At 38.7% G+C, this 12,627-nt stretch overlaps 1 protein-coding gene and 1 non-coding gene across 14 annotated transcripts in view; one reads left to right on the forward strand and one right to left on the reverse strand.

Moving 5' to 3' along the window:
- SGMS2 (sphingomyelin synthase 2) overlaps window positions 1-12,627 on the forward strand; it is a 94,131-nt gene that overhangs the window by 48,797 nt on the left and 32,707 nt on the right. The window lies entirely within an intron of this gene.
- On the reverse strand, window positions 8,815-8,887 carry TRNAG-UCC (transfer RNA glycine (anticodon UCC)). Its single transcript has one exon. It is a non-coding gene; the product is annotated as a tRNA-Gly (tRNA).

Genomic DNA, 12,627 nt, shown 5'->3' on the forward strand with positions numbered 1-12,627 from the left:
AAGTAAAGAGGAAGAACGAGATTACAGGAGTGGCTCTCTGGGCTGGCTCAAGAGCTCATCCTCATAGTCCACGGTAGGACATTAGTGTGTGTAAAGTGAAAGTGTTAGTCACTCAGTCGTGTCTGACTCCATGTGACCCCATGGACTGTAGCCTGACAGGTTCCTCTGTCCATGGGATTCTCCAGACAAGCATACTGGAGTGGGTTGCCATGCCCTTCTGTAGGGGATCTTTCTGACCCAGGGACTGAACCCATGTCTCCTGCATTGCAAGCAGATTCTTTACCATCTGAGCCATCAGGGAAGCAACCAAGGCTAACTTTAGGATCTCTATAAAAAAAAAGAGAAAAACCCATTGCACTCTATAAAGTTTCTCACTTTCCCTTAAGCCACACTATATACAGTGCTTCATTCACTGAATTTTTCCTTGAAGGTCGCTTTATTTCATATGGAGTCTTATACTTTGAATAATTTTCTGAGTGTAGAATGTTGACTTGGGGCAAATGCTTTTAAGTTTGACTTATTTTAAAAAGAACCAAAGTAATTAATGATTGAAGGATAGTTGATATACAATAATATTACATAAATTACAAGTGTACAGTAGAGTGATTCACAATTTTTAAAGGTTATACTCCATTTATAGTTATTACAAAATTTGACTTTATTTTCTCTGTTATACAGTATATCCTTGTAGCTTATTTTATAACTGATATTTTGTTGTTGTTGTTCAGTTGCTAAGTCGTGTCCGACTGTTTGCAACCCATGGACTGCAGCATACCCAGTTCCTCTGTCCTCCCCTATCTCCCAGAGTGTACTCAAATTCACGTCCATTGAGTCGGTGATCCTGTCTAACCATCTCATTCTCTGCTGCCCCCTTCTCCTTTTGCCTTCAGTCTTTACCAGCATCAGGGTCTTTTCCAATGAGTTGGTTCAAGTGGCCAAACTACTAGAGCTTCAGCTTCAGAGACAGTCATTCCAATGAATATTCAATGTTGATTTCCTTTAGGATTAATTTCCATTAATTTAGATTCTCAGTCTTTCATCAGGAACCTTTATGTTATTTGATGGAAAACTGTATTAACCATTATTCATAAAAGCTTACTGAACATATGTAACTTCTTTTCAAAAACAGAGGAAGCCATAAATGTCTCAAATAATTCAAATAAATTTTGGAGTTCACTTATTTTGCTTATTTGTTGCAAAAATGTTTGCAGTAGGAATTTGTGATCTTGATTACTAAAATTCTGACCAAACAAATTACCTCAGTTTATTGAGGGTGCAGATGTGAGCTTAGTAATTTTCACCTTAGCTAACACATTTCCTTGCTTTTCCTTATGCTCCAATGATTTATTTAATCAAAAGTTAAGGAAACATTGTTTACCTCTTTATTTCAAAGAAGCACACTAGCCTTTAGAGGTCTCTGCATTCTTTCAGTGCACTGATCAACTGGTGCAGCTCGGATAAAGTCACACCTGAAATGCTGGAACTCTCCCTACGCTGATGACATGGTTCTTTTTACGTAAAAAGTCCTTCCCCCTAGCCCAGTAAATTCAAGGACCGGCTCAAATACTGGTCCAGCCTCATTTAACACCACGTCACCTGTAGAAAAAGGTAATCATTCCTTCCTCTGTGGTTCTCTGTACTCCTCCAACACTTGGTGTTTCCAATGTAATTAGATGAAGGAAATCTTTTTTTTTTTTCTTCCTCTTTACTTTTTTTGAATTTTATTTTTTTGCTTTAAAGTTTTCATTTTGAATTGGTATATAGCTGATTAGCAATGTTGTGGTATTTACAGGTGAATAAGGAAGGGACTTAGCCGTACATATACATGTATCCATTCTCCCCAAGCCTGCATCCCAGCAAGACTGGCACATACCATTGAGTAGAGTTCCATGTGCTATATAGTAGGTCCTTATAGATGAAGGAAAAACTGCTTAAAAGCTTACTACATGCTGTCCATCAGAGGCTTTCTTTTTTTTGCCTCAAGGAGTTAATATCATGGGGGTCAGAACATGCTGCCCTAAAATATGGCATGTGAGTTCAGTCGTGTCCGATTCTTTGTGACCCTGTGGACTGTAGCCCGCCAGGCTCCTCTGTCCATGGGAGTCCCCAGGCAGGAATACTGGAGTGGGCTGCCATTCCCTTCTCCAGGGGACTTTCACCCCTCGGATGGGTTCTTGACCTCTGAGCCACCAGGGAAGCCCTGGGATCTTCTTTTGCTACTAGCTCTTTTGTCCCTGGCACTTCTGCAGCTAGATATCTGCCAAATATCTCATTCTCATTTGAAAGCTTCATGATTATTAAATATAATGTTTAAGTACTTCTGTGGATTTTCTTGCTGCTGAAATCTTTGCACTAAATCTTCTTTGACCTCCAGAATACCATGTATAAGAGTTTTAATCATTATACAGGAACATACAGTCAAAAGGCAAAGTAAAAAATGGTGAAATTATCACACACAAAGCACCCCAGAGGTAAAGGTTGGTTTGTGTCTTAACAGGCTGTAGTTATAAATTGGCATTTGTGTTTCAGTGGGAACTTCACGGAAGGGTACACTAGGTTTTGTAACCTCCCGGGAAGATGAGTGCAGTGTTTGACTATGCATTTCTGGGTCCAGGAATTGTAGCAGGAAAGATTTCTTGGCATGTATGTAAGCGGGCTGCTGAAAAATTATATGGAAAGCGGGTGTTGCATGTGAAGGGAACATTAAGCATTAAACATTAACAGAAATTAAACAACTTTGTCTGGAAACAGGGTTTAGGGAAAGGGAAAAAAGTGAGTCTCAAAGTGGGCCTGAAAAGGAAGGCAGAAGCCAGATTATGAAGGTCCTTTTAAGCTGTGTTACCTGACAGAAGGACACACCAGCATCTAAGAAGCAGTCCAGAGAAAAAAGATAATTAGGGAAAGGTGATCTGACCAGATATTTGTTATTAAGGAAATAAAATTTATTTTGTTTACCTATAATGGCATTAGTTTTTTTTTTTTTTAAAGATAACCTCAAAGAGGCGTACTGAAATATTTACAAGTGAAATGATGTTTGGGATTGTTTCCAAAAAAAAAAAAAACTCAGGGTAGAGGATAGTTGGAATAGCTTTCCCATGATGATCATGGTAACTGATGAGGTTTGCTATACTGTTCTGTCTGCTTTAAATACAAAATTTGAAAAAATTTCTATTATAAGGTGTTCTTGTTTTTAAGCGAAAATAAGCAATGGGCTTTTGGCCAATAGAAGCCATTCGAGGGCTTTACAGGAGCCAATAAAGCAGGAAATGGACTGGGAACAAAACCAGAGAGGGAGGGTGTGCTGCATGAAGTACTGGTTTACTCCTTTCCCAGTGAGTGTCTGTGGGGCTCCAGTTTTCCCTTCTGCAAGATTATTCATGTCTTCTTAGTAGCCTGTTCCTGATTGCCCACTTCCTCTTAATAGCAATACTTTCACTGTGTATCCAGCAGTCCAAAGTACTCGTAGTGCTCCATATACCTAGTACCCAACTCGGCTTTCTTTTTATTCTTTATTTTTATTTTTTAGCTGTGCCACGCAGCATGCGGAATCTCATTTCCCCAACTAGGGATAGAACCTGTGCCCGCTGCAGTGGAAGTGTGGAGTCTTAACCACGGAACCACCAGAGAAGTCCCAGCTTTTTTTTTTTTGTTGTTATTAAAAACATTTTTTAAATGTATCTTTCTGGTAGATAAATTGAATCCATTAGAAATTTGTTGTGGCTATTGATGTGTTTGGACTCATTCATGCTTTCTATAAGGAAAGCTGTTTGTGAGCTGAACTAAGCTCACAAGAGTTTAAGAGATAAGAGTTAGGTAAGATAGATTCAGGATTAAAGTGGATGGGACGTGGGCTGACTGTCTGGGGAGCAGAAGAAGGAATTTGAAGCTGAGAGGTTTGCTAAGGTTTTATTTCAGTTCAGTTCAGTCGCTCAGTCGTGTCCGACTCTTTGCGACCCCATGAATCGCAGCACGCCAGGCCTCCCTGTCCATCACCAACTCCCGGAGTTCACCCAGACTCACGTCCATCGAGTCAGTGATGCCATCCAGCCATCTCATCCTCTGTCGTCCCCTTCTCCCCCTGCCCCCAATCCCTCCCAGCATCAGAGTCTTTTCCAATGAGTCAACTCTTTGCATGAGGTGGCCAAAGTACTGGAGTTTCAGCTTTAGCATCATTCCCTCCAAAGAACACCCGGGGCTGATCTCCTTTAGAATGGACTGGTTGGATCTCCTTGCAGTCCAAGGGACTCTCAAGAGTCTTCTCCAACACCATGGTTCAAAAGCATCAATTCTTCGAGATCAGCCTTCTTCACAGTCCAACTCTCACATCCATACATGGCCACTGGAAGAGCCATAGCCTTGACTAGACGAACCTTTGTTGGCAAAGTAATGTCTTTGCTTTTCAATATTCTATCTAGGTTGGTCATAACTTTTCTTCCAAGGAGTAAGTGTCTTTTAATTTCATGGCCACAGTCACCATCTGCAGTGATTTTGGAACCCCCAAAAATAAAATCTGACGCTGTTTCCACTGTTTCCCCATCTATTTCCCATGAAGTGCTGGGACCAGATGCCATGATCTTTGTTTTCTGAATGTTAAGCTTTAAGCCAACTTTTTCACTCTCCACTTTCACTTTCATCACTAAAAGAGGCTTTTTAGTTCCTCTTCACTTTGCCATAAGGGTGGTGTCATCTGCGTGTCTGAGGTTATTGATATTTCTCCCGGCAATCTTGATTCCAGCTTGTGCTTCTTCCAGCCCAGTGTTTCTCATGATGTACTCTGCATATAAGTTAAATAAGCAGGGTGACAATATATAGCCTTGGCGTACTTCTTTTCCTGTTTGGAACCAGTCCACTTCAGTATTCTTGCCATGAACAGTATGAAAGGTTTTATTTACCCTGTAAATAACCCTCCTGCATGCGTGCTCAGTCGTGTCTGACTCTTTGTGACCCCATGGACTGTAGCCGGCCAGGCTCCTCCGTCCATGAGAATTCCCAGGCAAGAATACTGGAGTGGATTGCCATTTCCTTTTCCAGGGGAACCTTCCCAACCCAGAGATCAAACCCAGGGATCAGACCCAAGTCCCCTGCATTGCAGGTGGGTTATTTACCTCTAAGCCACAGGGAAGGCCCTCTCACCCACAAATGAAATTCACTCATGTCCTTTAAAGACACCCCTCATCAGCCCATCATCCCTTTTGACATTCTTAAGATGTGCCTTACTTTAGAGTATAGAAACATATTAACTGGAATGTCATTTTTGCTCTTGTTCAGTATAAGCCTTGGAAATGGGCTCCCAGTCTTCTAATATCTTTATTACTGCACATTATGCTACAGGAGATGTTAGAAGAAAAAAAGACAAAACCAAAAAACCTTCAAAGTCAGAATATGAAAAACTTCTAGACTGTTACTTTGTTTCAATTTTTAAAAAATATTTTAGGGCTTCCCTCATAGCTCAATTGGTAAAGAATCTGCCTACAATGTGGGAGATCCTGGTTTGATTCCTGGGTTGGGAAGATCTGCTGGAAAAGGGATAGGCTACCCACCCCAGTATTCTTGGGCTTCCGTGGTAAAGAATCAGCTGGTTCAGCTGGTAAAGAATCTGCCTGCAATGGGGGAGACGTAGGTTCAATCCCTGGTTTGAGAAGATCCCCTGAAGACGAAAAAGGCTACCCACTCCAGTATTCTGGCCTGGAGGATTCCATGGACTGTATAGTCCATGGGGTCACAAAAATTTGGACATGACTGAGTGACTTTCACTTTCACTTTGATAGCATGTTTTTAAAAGACAGTTTCGAATGAGTAATCTTTATGTAGACTCATCAACGAAAATTGCATTTAATGGAAATAAGATTAAATATGGAATTACATCTTTTAGTTTCCGGATGCTAATTGAGCATTGAGTTTATAGCGTTTCCTGACTACTTTTTAGCATGAGGTTCGGGTTCAGAGAATGCTTTTAATCATCCTGTGTTTTTTCTAAACCTGCTTCACTCTGTAGAAAACAGTGACCATAGTTCATTCCCAAGGATAGACCAGTGCTAAACTGAATAGAATGATTTTCTATTTGTTACTGATCTGTGGAGCTTGGCATTTAAAAAAGACTTCTACATTAAAAAAAAATTGTGTTCAGTTTTCATCTGTGTACCCTAGACATTTAAAGTTTGTAAGATATATATATGTCTTCCCTCATCTCCCATTTTATGTTCATTATTTGAATTTTCTTTTCACTTTTACTTCTATCTAATACACAGTTTGGGGCTTACTAAACTTCAAATGTATTTCAGACTCTTCTCTAATTTGTAAAATTTGTTTTTATTGCTCATTCGTCTTTTTAAGTGGCTTCTGGGTAGAAGGGGGAGGGTAGGAGTTACTTAATCAAAAATCTCTTGAGGACAGGAGCCAGCCTTCTGCTACCTTCCTGAGCACTTAGAGCCGAATTCCACACACAACAGAAAGCCAGAAATAATTCTCTGTTCTGATTGGCCAACCATTCATCTGCCTCATCTAAGCTTTCAGCAGTGGGGACAACATTGACTACATATCTAACCCTCAAGTATTGCTTATCTTGAGATTGGTCATCATTTCATTAAATAATTTTTTTGATATCTGTAGTTTCTCTTTTCCTTATTTAAGATAAAATATAATTTCTGCATCAAAACTCAAACTGAGTTCTGAATCCTTATTGGCTATGTGACAGCTTCAACTTTTCTGTTCCCACATAATATTTTTGTTTTTAATCTTCCTGTGTTTACAATATCGCATTTTTAACCTTTTCTTCTTAAAAGCCTCATGTGGGTTAAACCTTTCTTTAAAGAGTGTACTGGGGTGATCAGTTTTTTAAAAGTTCATTATGACCAAGAGAACTAGAATACTTGACACATATATACATTATTTGAATCTATTAGAAATGAAAAAGAACTCAAAGGCAAAAATCTACTCTCGAGTATGTAGGGGAGCATCTTCAGTGGGATTCCTTTTTAGTTTCAAGACGTTTTATTTGTACAGGTTTCTAGAAGCTGTTTACTGTGATCGAGTTTCAGCAAGTTGGAACATAGGTGTTCTTGATATTCATTTGACTTGATGGGGTACTGATTTTTTTCCCACATAATGAGTGTTCATTTAAAAATTTAAAATAGAATATTGCTTCATAAGCTTGGTGATCTTACTTTAAACATCCCTCTTATTTTAGTTTTATTCATAGCACTTGAAATTTTTTTATTGTTGTTGTAGTACAACATTAGCAGAATTTAAACTCTGTGAAAGAAGTGACTTTTAAAAAACTGTTGTGTCCCTACAACAGCCCCTAATACAGAGTATGTACTCACTAAATATTGTTGAATCAACAATTATCTTTGCTCTTAGGCAGTAAAATAAAAATATGCTGCTTACTTATTTTTTCAACACAAAAAGGTAAAAAGGGAAGTAAATGTTCCATATAATATCACCTTTCTAGTAACTAGTTTATTTATGCATAGCAGTTTTCCCCCACAGTAAAAAATTGTGCTATATATACCATTTTGTAACTTTCTTCACCTAACATTGTATTAGTATGATGATATTTTATTGTATGGGCTTCCCTCGAGGCTCAGTGGTAAAGAACCCACCTGCCAGTGCAGGAGATGTGGTTCGATCCCTGGTTTGGGAAGATCCCCTGGAGGAGGAAATGGCCCCATACTCCAGTATTCTTGCCTGGGAGACCCCATGGACAGAGGAGCCTGGTGGGCTACAGTCCATGGGGTTGCAAAGAATCAGATATGACTTAGCGACTGAACAGCAACAATTTTATTGTACAAGTAGTATTTATAATATAACTAGAATCCCAGGGACGGCGGAGCCTGGTGGGCTGCCATCTATGGGATCGCACAGAGTCAGACACGACTGAAGCGACTTAGCACCAGCAGCAGTCCCATCTTGATAGATAATGTGATTTGAGTTGTATAGGTTCAGAATCACTGATCTGCAATTTAAAAATCTAAACTTCTAAAAATAAAAAGGCGCTTTGGTTCCTCCTTCCCTCCTCCTCTTGATAACCCAAGTCAGTGTCAATATATCCCTATGTCTCATTCAGATATATTACTGTTTGAATAGAGCCATATGACCTAATATGTGCTGTATATATGTGCTAAATCACTTAGTCGTGTCTGACTCTCTGCAGCCCCATGGACTATAGCCCACCAGGCTCCTCTGTCCATGGGATTCTCCAGGCAAGAATACTGGAGTGGGTTGTCATTTCCTTCTTCAGTGGCTCTTCTTGACCCAGGGGTTGAACCTGGGTCTCTTGCATTGCAGGTAGATTCTTTATGTCTGAGTCACCGGAGAAGCTCACAACAAAGCCAAACTCCACCAAATAACAGGAAAAAGATTTTCAACAGTGCTTAAATACACAGGCTTCCTAAAACATTTGTGTTGCACAAAATTTACCAATATTCACCCAGAGGGCTTGGAGATTTGCTAAATGACTGGCTGGTTTTCTTTTGTGAGAGAATGAATGACATCCATTATATGGGAATTTATAAAGCAGTCTTCACCCTTCTTGGGAATAAACCCTGCAGAAGATATCACACTTTAGTACAGTGACGTCTGTTTTGAAAGTTGAACACTAAGTAAAGACTAATTTAATTGTGTGTTTACTTCAAGTTAGGATTGTAACATCCAAAAAATAATTACTGGTTGACCAGGCTTTCTCTACAGCAACGATACTGCAGACTTGTCCAAAATGCAAAATTCTACACATATACTGAAAAAAAAAATTTTATCTGGCTGTGCCAGGTTTTAATTGCAGCATTTAAACTTTCAGTTGCAACATGTGGGATCTAGTTCCCTGACCAGGAATCGAACCTGGATCCCCTGCATTGGAAGCGCAGAGTCTTAGCCACTCGACCACCAGGGAAGTCCCTAAACATATGCTTTTTATTGCAGTTAATTGAGGCTGAGTGAAGACATGAAACAAAGATTTCAGTGGACAAATATTTCTGTGAAAATAACAGCAACAGCTATACATGGTTTCCAATACTTTTAGCTATTGGTATAAAATGACACATTGGTAATGAAAACATTTTTAAATGTGGACTATACACAGATGTAGGAAGGAAAAAATCTCATACTCCTACCACTTGGACAACCGTTCCTAATGTTTTAGTGTACTTGTGCTCTGACTTTTCTGTAGATGCATTTTTTGCATACTTGAAATTATACAAAACAAAATACCTTTTTAAAGAACAGAAGCACATTTTCCCTGTTAACTCTGTCAATACTCTTATAGTTAAAATCACCATTAGCATTTTCCTGATTATTTGTTGTTGTTCAGTTGCTAAGTTGTGTCCCACTCTTTGCGACCCCTTGAAGCACTCCAGGCTTCCTTCCTTCACTGTCTCCTGGAGTTTTCTCAAATTCATGTCCATTGAGTCAGTGATGCTGTCTAACCAACAATGATTAATATGGAAAATTAGAAAATACAATCAAAATAAAAAAGTTAAAATTACCCATGAATTCATTAAGCAGTATTAATATATGGTATATTTCCTTCAGAGTTTTAAAAATATGTATGTAACATACATCTTTACATTGCTGAAATCATATTGTATTTTCTTCATCATTAAAATCTTAAACATAATATTTATAAACTGAGAATACAGTTGCATCTATTAATAGATATATAGGTAAATACTTTTGTCACAGAAAATTTGGAGAAAGTAGGCAAGAAACAGAGGAAAAGAAAATAATTGGTAAATCCCATAACCAACATTAACACCTTACCTTCTTTAGGGTGTATTTATTAACTTGTTTTTTTAAAAATGTCATGCATTTAAATTTTTATGAAAATAAAAATATGTTGCTGTTTTTTAAACAGAAAGTATAATGTATTTCAGTCATGTCTGACTTTGCAACCCCATGGACTGAGGATCAGTTTTTCCGGGCAAGAATACTGAAGTGGGTTACCATTACCTTCTCCAGGGGATCTTCCCGACCCAGGGATTGAACCCAGTCTCCCACACTGCAGACAAACTCTTTACTGTCTGAGCCACCAGGGAAGCCCTAATGTATTTCTTGGATCCTTCAAAATGTCTGCTGTAGACATTTAGATTGCTTTAATGTTTAACCAAATATATTTTTGGATAATGTTTTTTTCTGTATTTAAAACTGTTCCAAAATAAATTCTCAGTAGTAGTTAATATGTCAAGAAGTGTAAGCATTTTTAAAACTCATGTGCTTAAAAAGAGAGAGATTTTCATAAAAATTGTACAGTTTATGATCCTTATTGTATTTTTTATGCTTCTTTCTGATTATAGCTTAAATTACATTTTAATAGGCTTTGTTTCAAGGTAACTTTCCAGTGTTCTTATCCATGGGTTACAATAGAGTAAAAGCTTGTGTATTTAATCTGTCAGTGAAACATTCTGTAGGAAGTTTCTGTTATTAGTAATTGGGAGACATTTAGTCACAGGAATTCTTTTCTTAGGATTTGTCAGAGGAGGTGTAGAAAATAAGGAAATGAACTCTGGCTATGAGATGGAGCCGCAAAATTTTATATTCTACTTCTATTTCCTTTCCTGACCATTCTTCACTCACTGCATGGATAAACCAGCAGAAATCATTCTCTGTTTCTCTTGTCTTTTCCCAAGTTCTTCTAGTGGCTTTTGAGGGTGTACTTCAGGGATTGGGTTCATCAAATCACCTGCCCTTACTGCAAAGATTGTGGAAACGAAAAGCCGATTTAATATGCAAAGAAAGAAAGATGAAAGCCAAGGCCCTATGTGAAAACCTTGATTAAACAGATCATCATAATTAAAGTATTTTACATGTTACTTGTAGTGAATCTATCTATAATGAATAATATAGCCAGATATAGATATAATATAGATCATATAAATACATGCTAAATGACATATTTTTGTTTATTTACATATGATAACTAACCATTTGTGCTAAATAGAATATCTGATTGTTTCATATGCTGACTTAATTGTGGTTGTATTTACTACTGCTCGGGGCTTCCCAGGTGGCTCGGGCTTCCCTTGTGGCTTAGTTGGTAAAGAATCCGCCTGCAATGTGGGAGACCTGGGTTTGATCCCTGGGTTGGGAAGATCCCCTGGAAAAGGGAAAGGCTACCCACTCCAGTATTCTGGCCTGGTGAATCCCATGGACTGTACAGTCCATGGGGTCTCAAAGAGTCAGACACGACTGAGTGACTTTCACTCACTCGCTCCCAGGTGGCTCAGATGGTAAAGAATCTGCCTGCAATGCAGAAGACCCAGGTTCAATCCCTGGGTTGGGAAGATGCCCTGGAGAAGAGCATGGCAACACCCTCCAGTATTGTTGCCTGGAGAATTCCATGGACAAAGGAGCCTGGCAGGCTACAGTCGGTGGGGTTGCAAAGAGTCAAACACAACTGATTGACTAACACTTTCACTTATCTTTCTTTACAATTGCTCAGATAGAAATGTTTCAGTAAAGGTAGTCCCCATACTTTCAAAGTTATGTTTCTGTTTAACAGTGTCAGCTCCCCCTTCACTCCCCATCCCTACCACACTTTTTTCTGTCCAAATCCTTGGAGCTCTCCTGGTTTTGCTGAGAAGGACTGATGCTCACTCACCTCCAGTGCCCCTCTGCACTCCCCAAGCTGTAAGTGCCCTTTTATGGGACATACTCTGGGCCCCTAGAAGCCATTTGAGTCAGCTCTGATACCTATACTTTTCTATATTGTCTTTGTCTTTTCAGGGTTCCTTGTAAAAACTCTGACTCATTTTCTTGTATCTTTCTTTCCAAACTCTTTTCTTTCTTTATCTAATTACCTCCTGGAGGGACAGCTTGGGTATCTTAGAACAAAATTTCTCGTGTTATGGTGTTTCTAAAAGAAATACAAAATAGAACTGTGTATTCTGTTCCGGACTTTTGTTTAAGGGAAACGGGCAGTTGGCTAAGGGTTAAGGGTTACTACAAAACCAATGGTATGTAGATACTCACTCAGATATGGTCTTTATCATCCCAACAGCCACCTACGCTTTGTGGTAGAGGGTTCAAGCTCCATACAGGGAACATTTAGTAGAACAGGCAAGAGAAGACACATTTGTTGATGAGACTTTGCAACTTTCCAACTTTTACCTCTGAACAGCCTCGTTTTCCTTAGCAGACCATGTCTGTTGGCAGTTATTCTGAATATCCAACTATTTACTAATATTTCATAAAATAATATTTAAATGCTGTGATGTATAAACCAAATTTCTTTTTATTTTCTTCAAGTGAGTTTTTTTAATATGCAAACTTTCTGGTGAAAATTAAAGAAATAAACAGTTTGTGCCGTCTCTTCTTTTCCTTAATTTATTAGGATAAGTAAAAATTCAGTAGATAAATATTTTAGAGATCTATTTCAAATCCCAATTCTAACATTCACTGGCTTTCCTCAAACTTGCTAAACGTGGCATTGTTAGACTCAGGATTTTCATCTTTTATGTTACTCTTGCCTTTTCTCCAAGGGTGCCATTCCTTGTGTTGGAGTTATTTGCAGAAACCAAAGCCAAGGTTGGAAACATTGGTCAAATAAGTGCTTTTGAGCAAGAAATAATTTACTGAAATACAACATAGTAGTTTAAGTTCTGGAAGCCAAGTGTAGTGACCTTAATGGCCCTGGAG

The sequence above is a fragment of the Bos grunniens genome, chromosome 6 (assembly GCF_055505025.1).
Source record: "Bos grunniens cultivar Pamir isolate PY7600 chromosome 6, Bosgru_T2T1.0, whole genome shotgun sequence".
In the NCBI taxonomy this organism is placed as follows: Eukaryota; Metazoa; Chordata; class Mammalia; order Artiodactyla; family Bovidae; genus Bos; species Bos grunniens.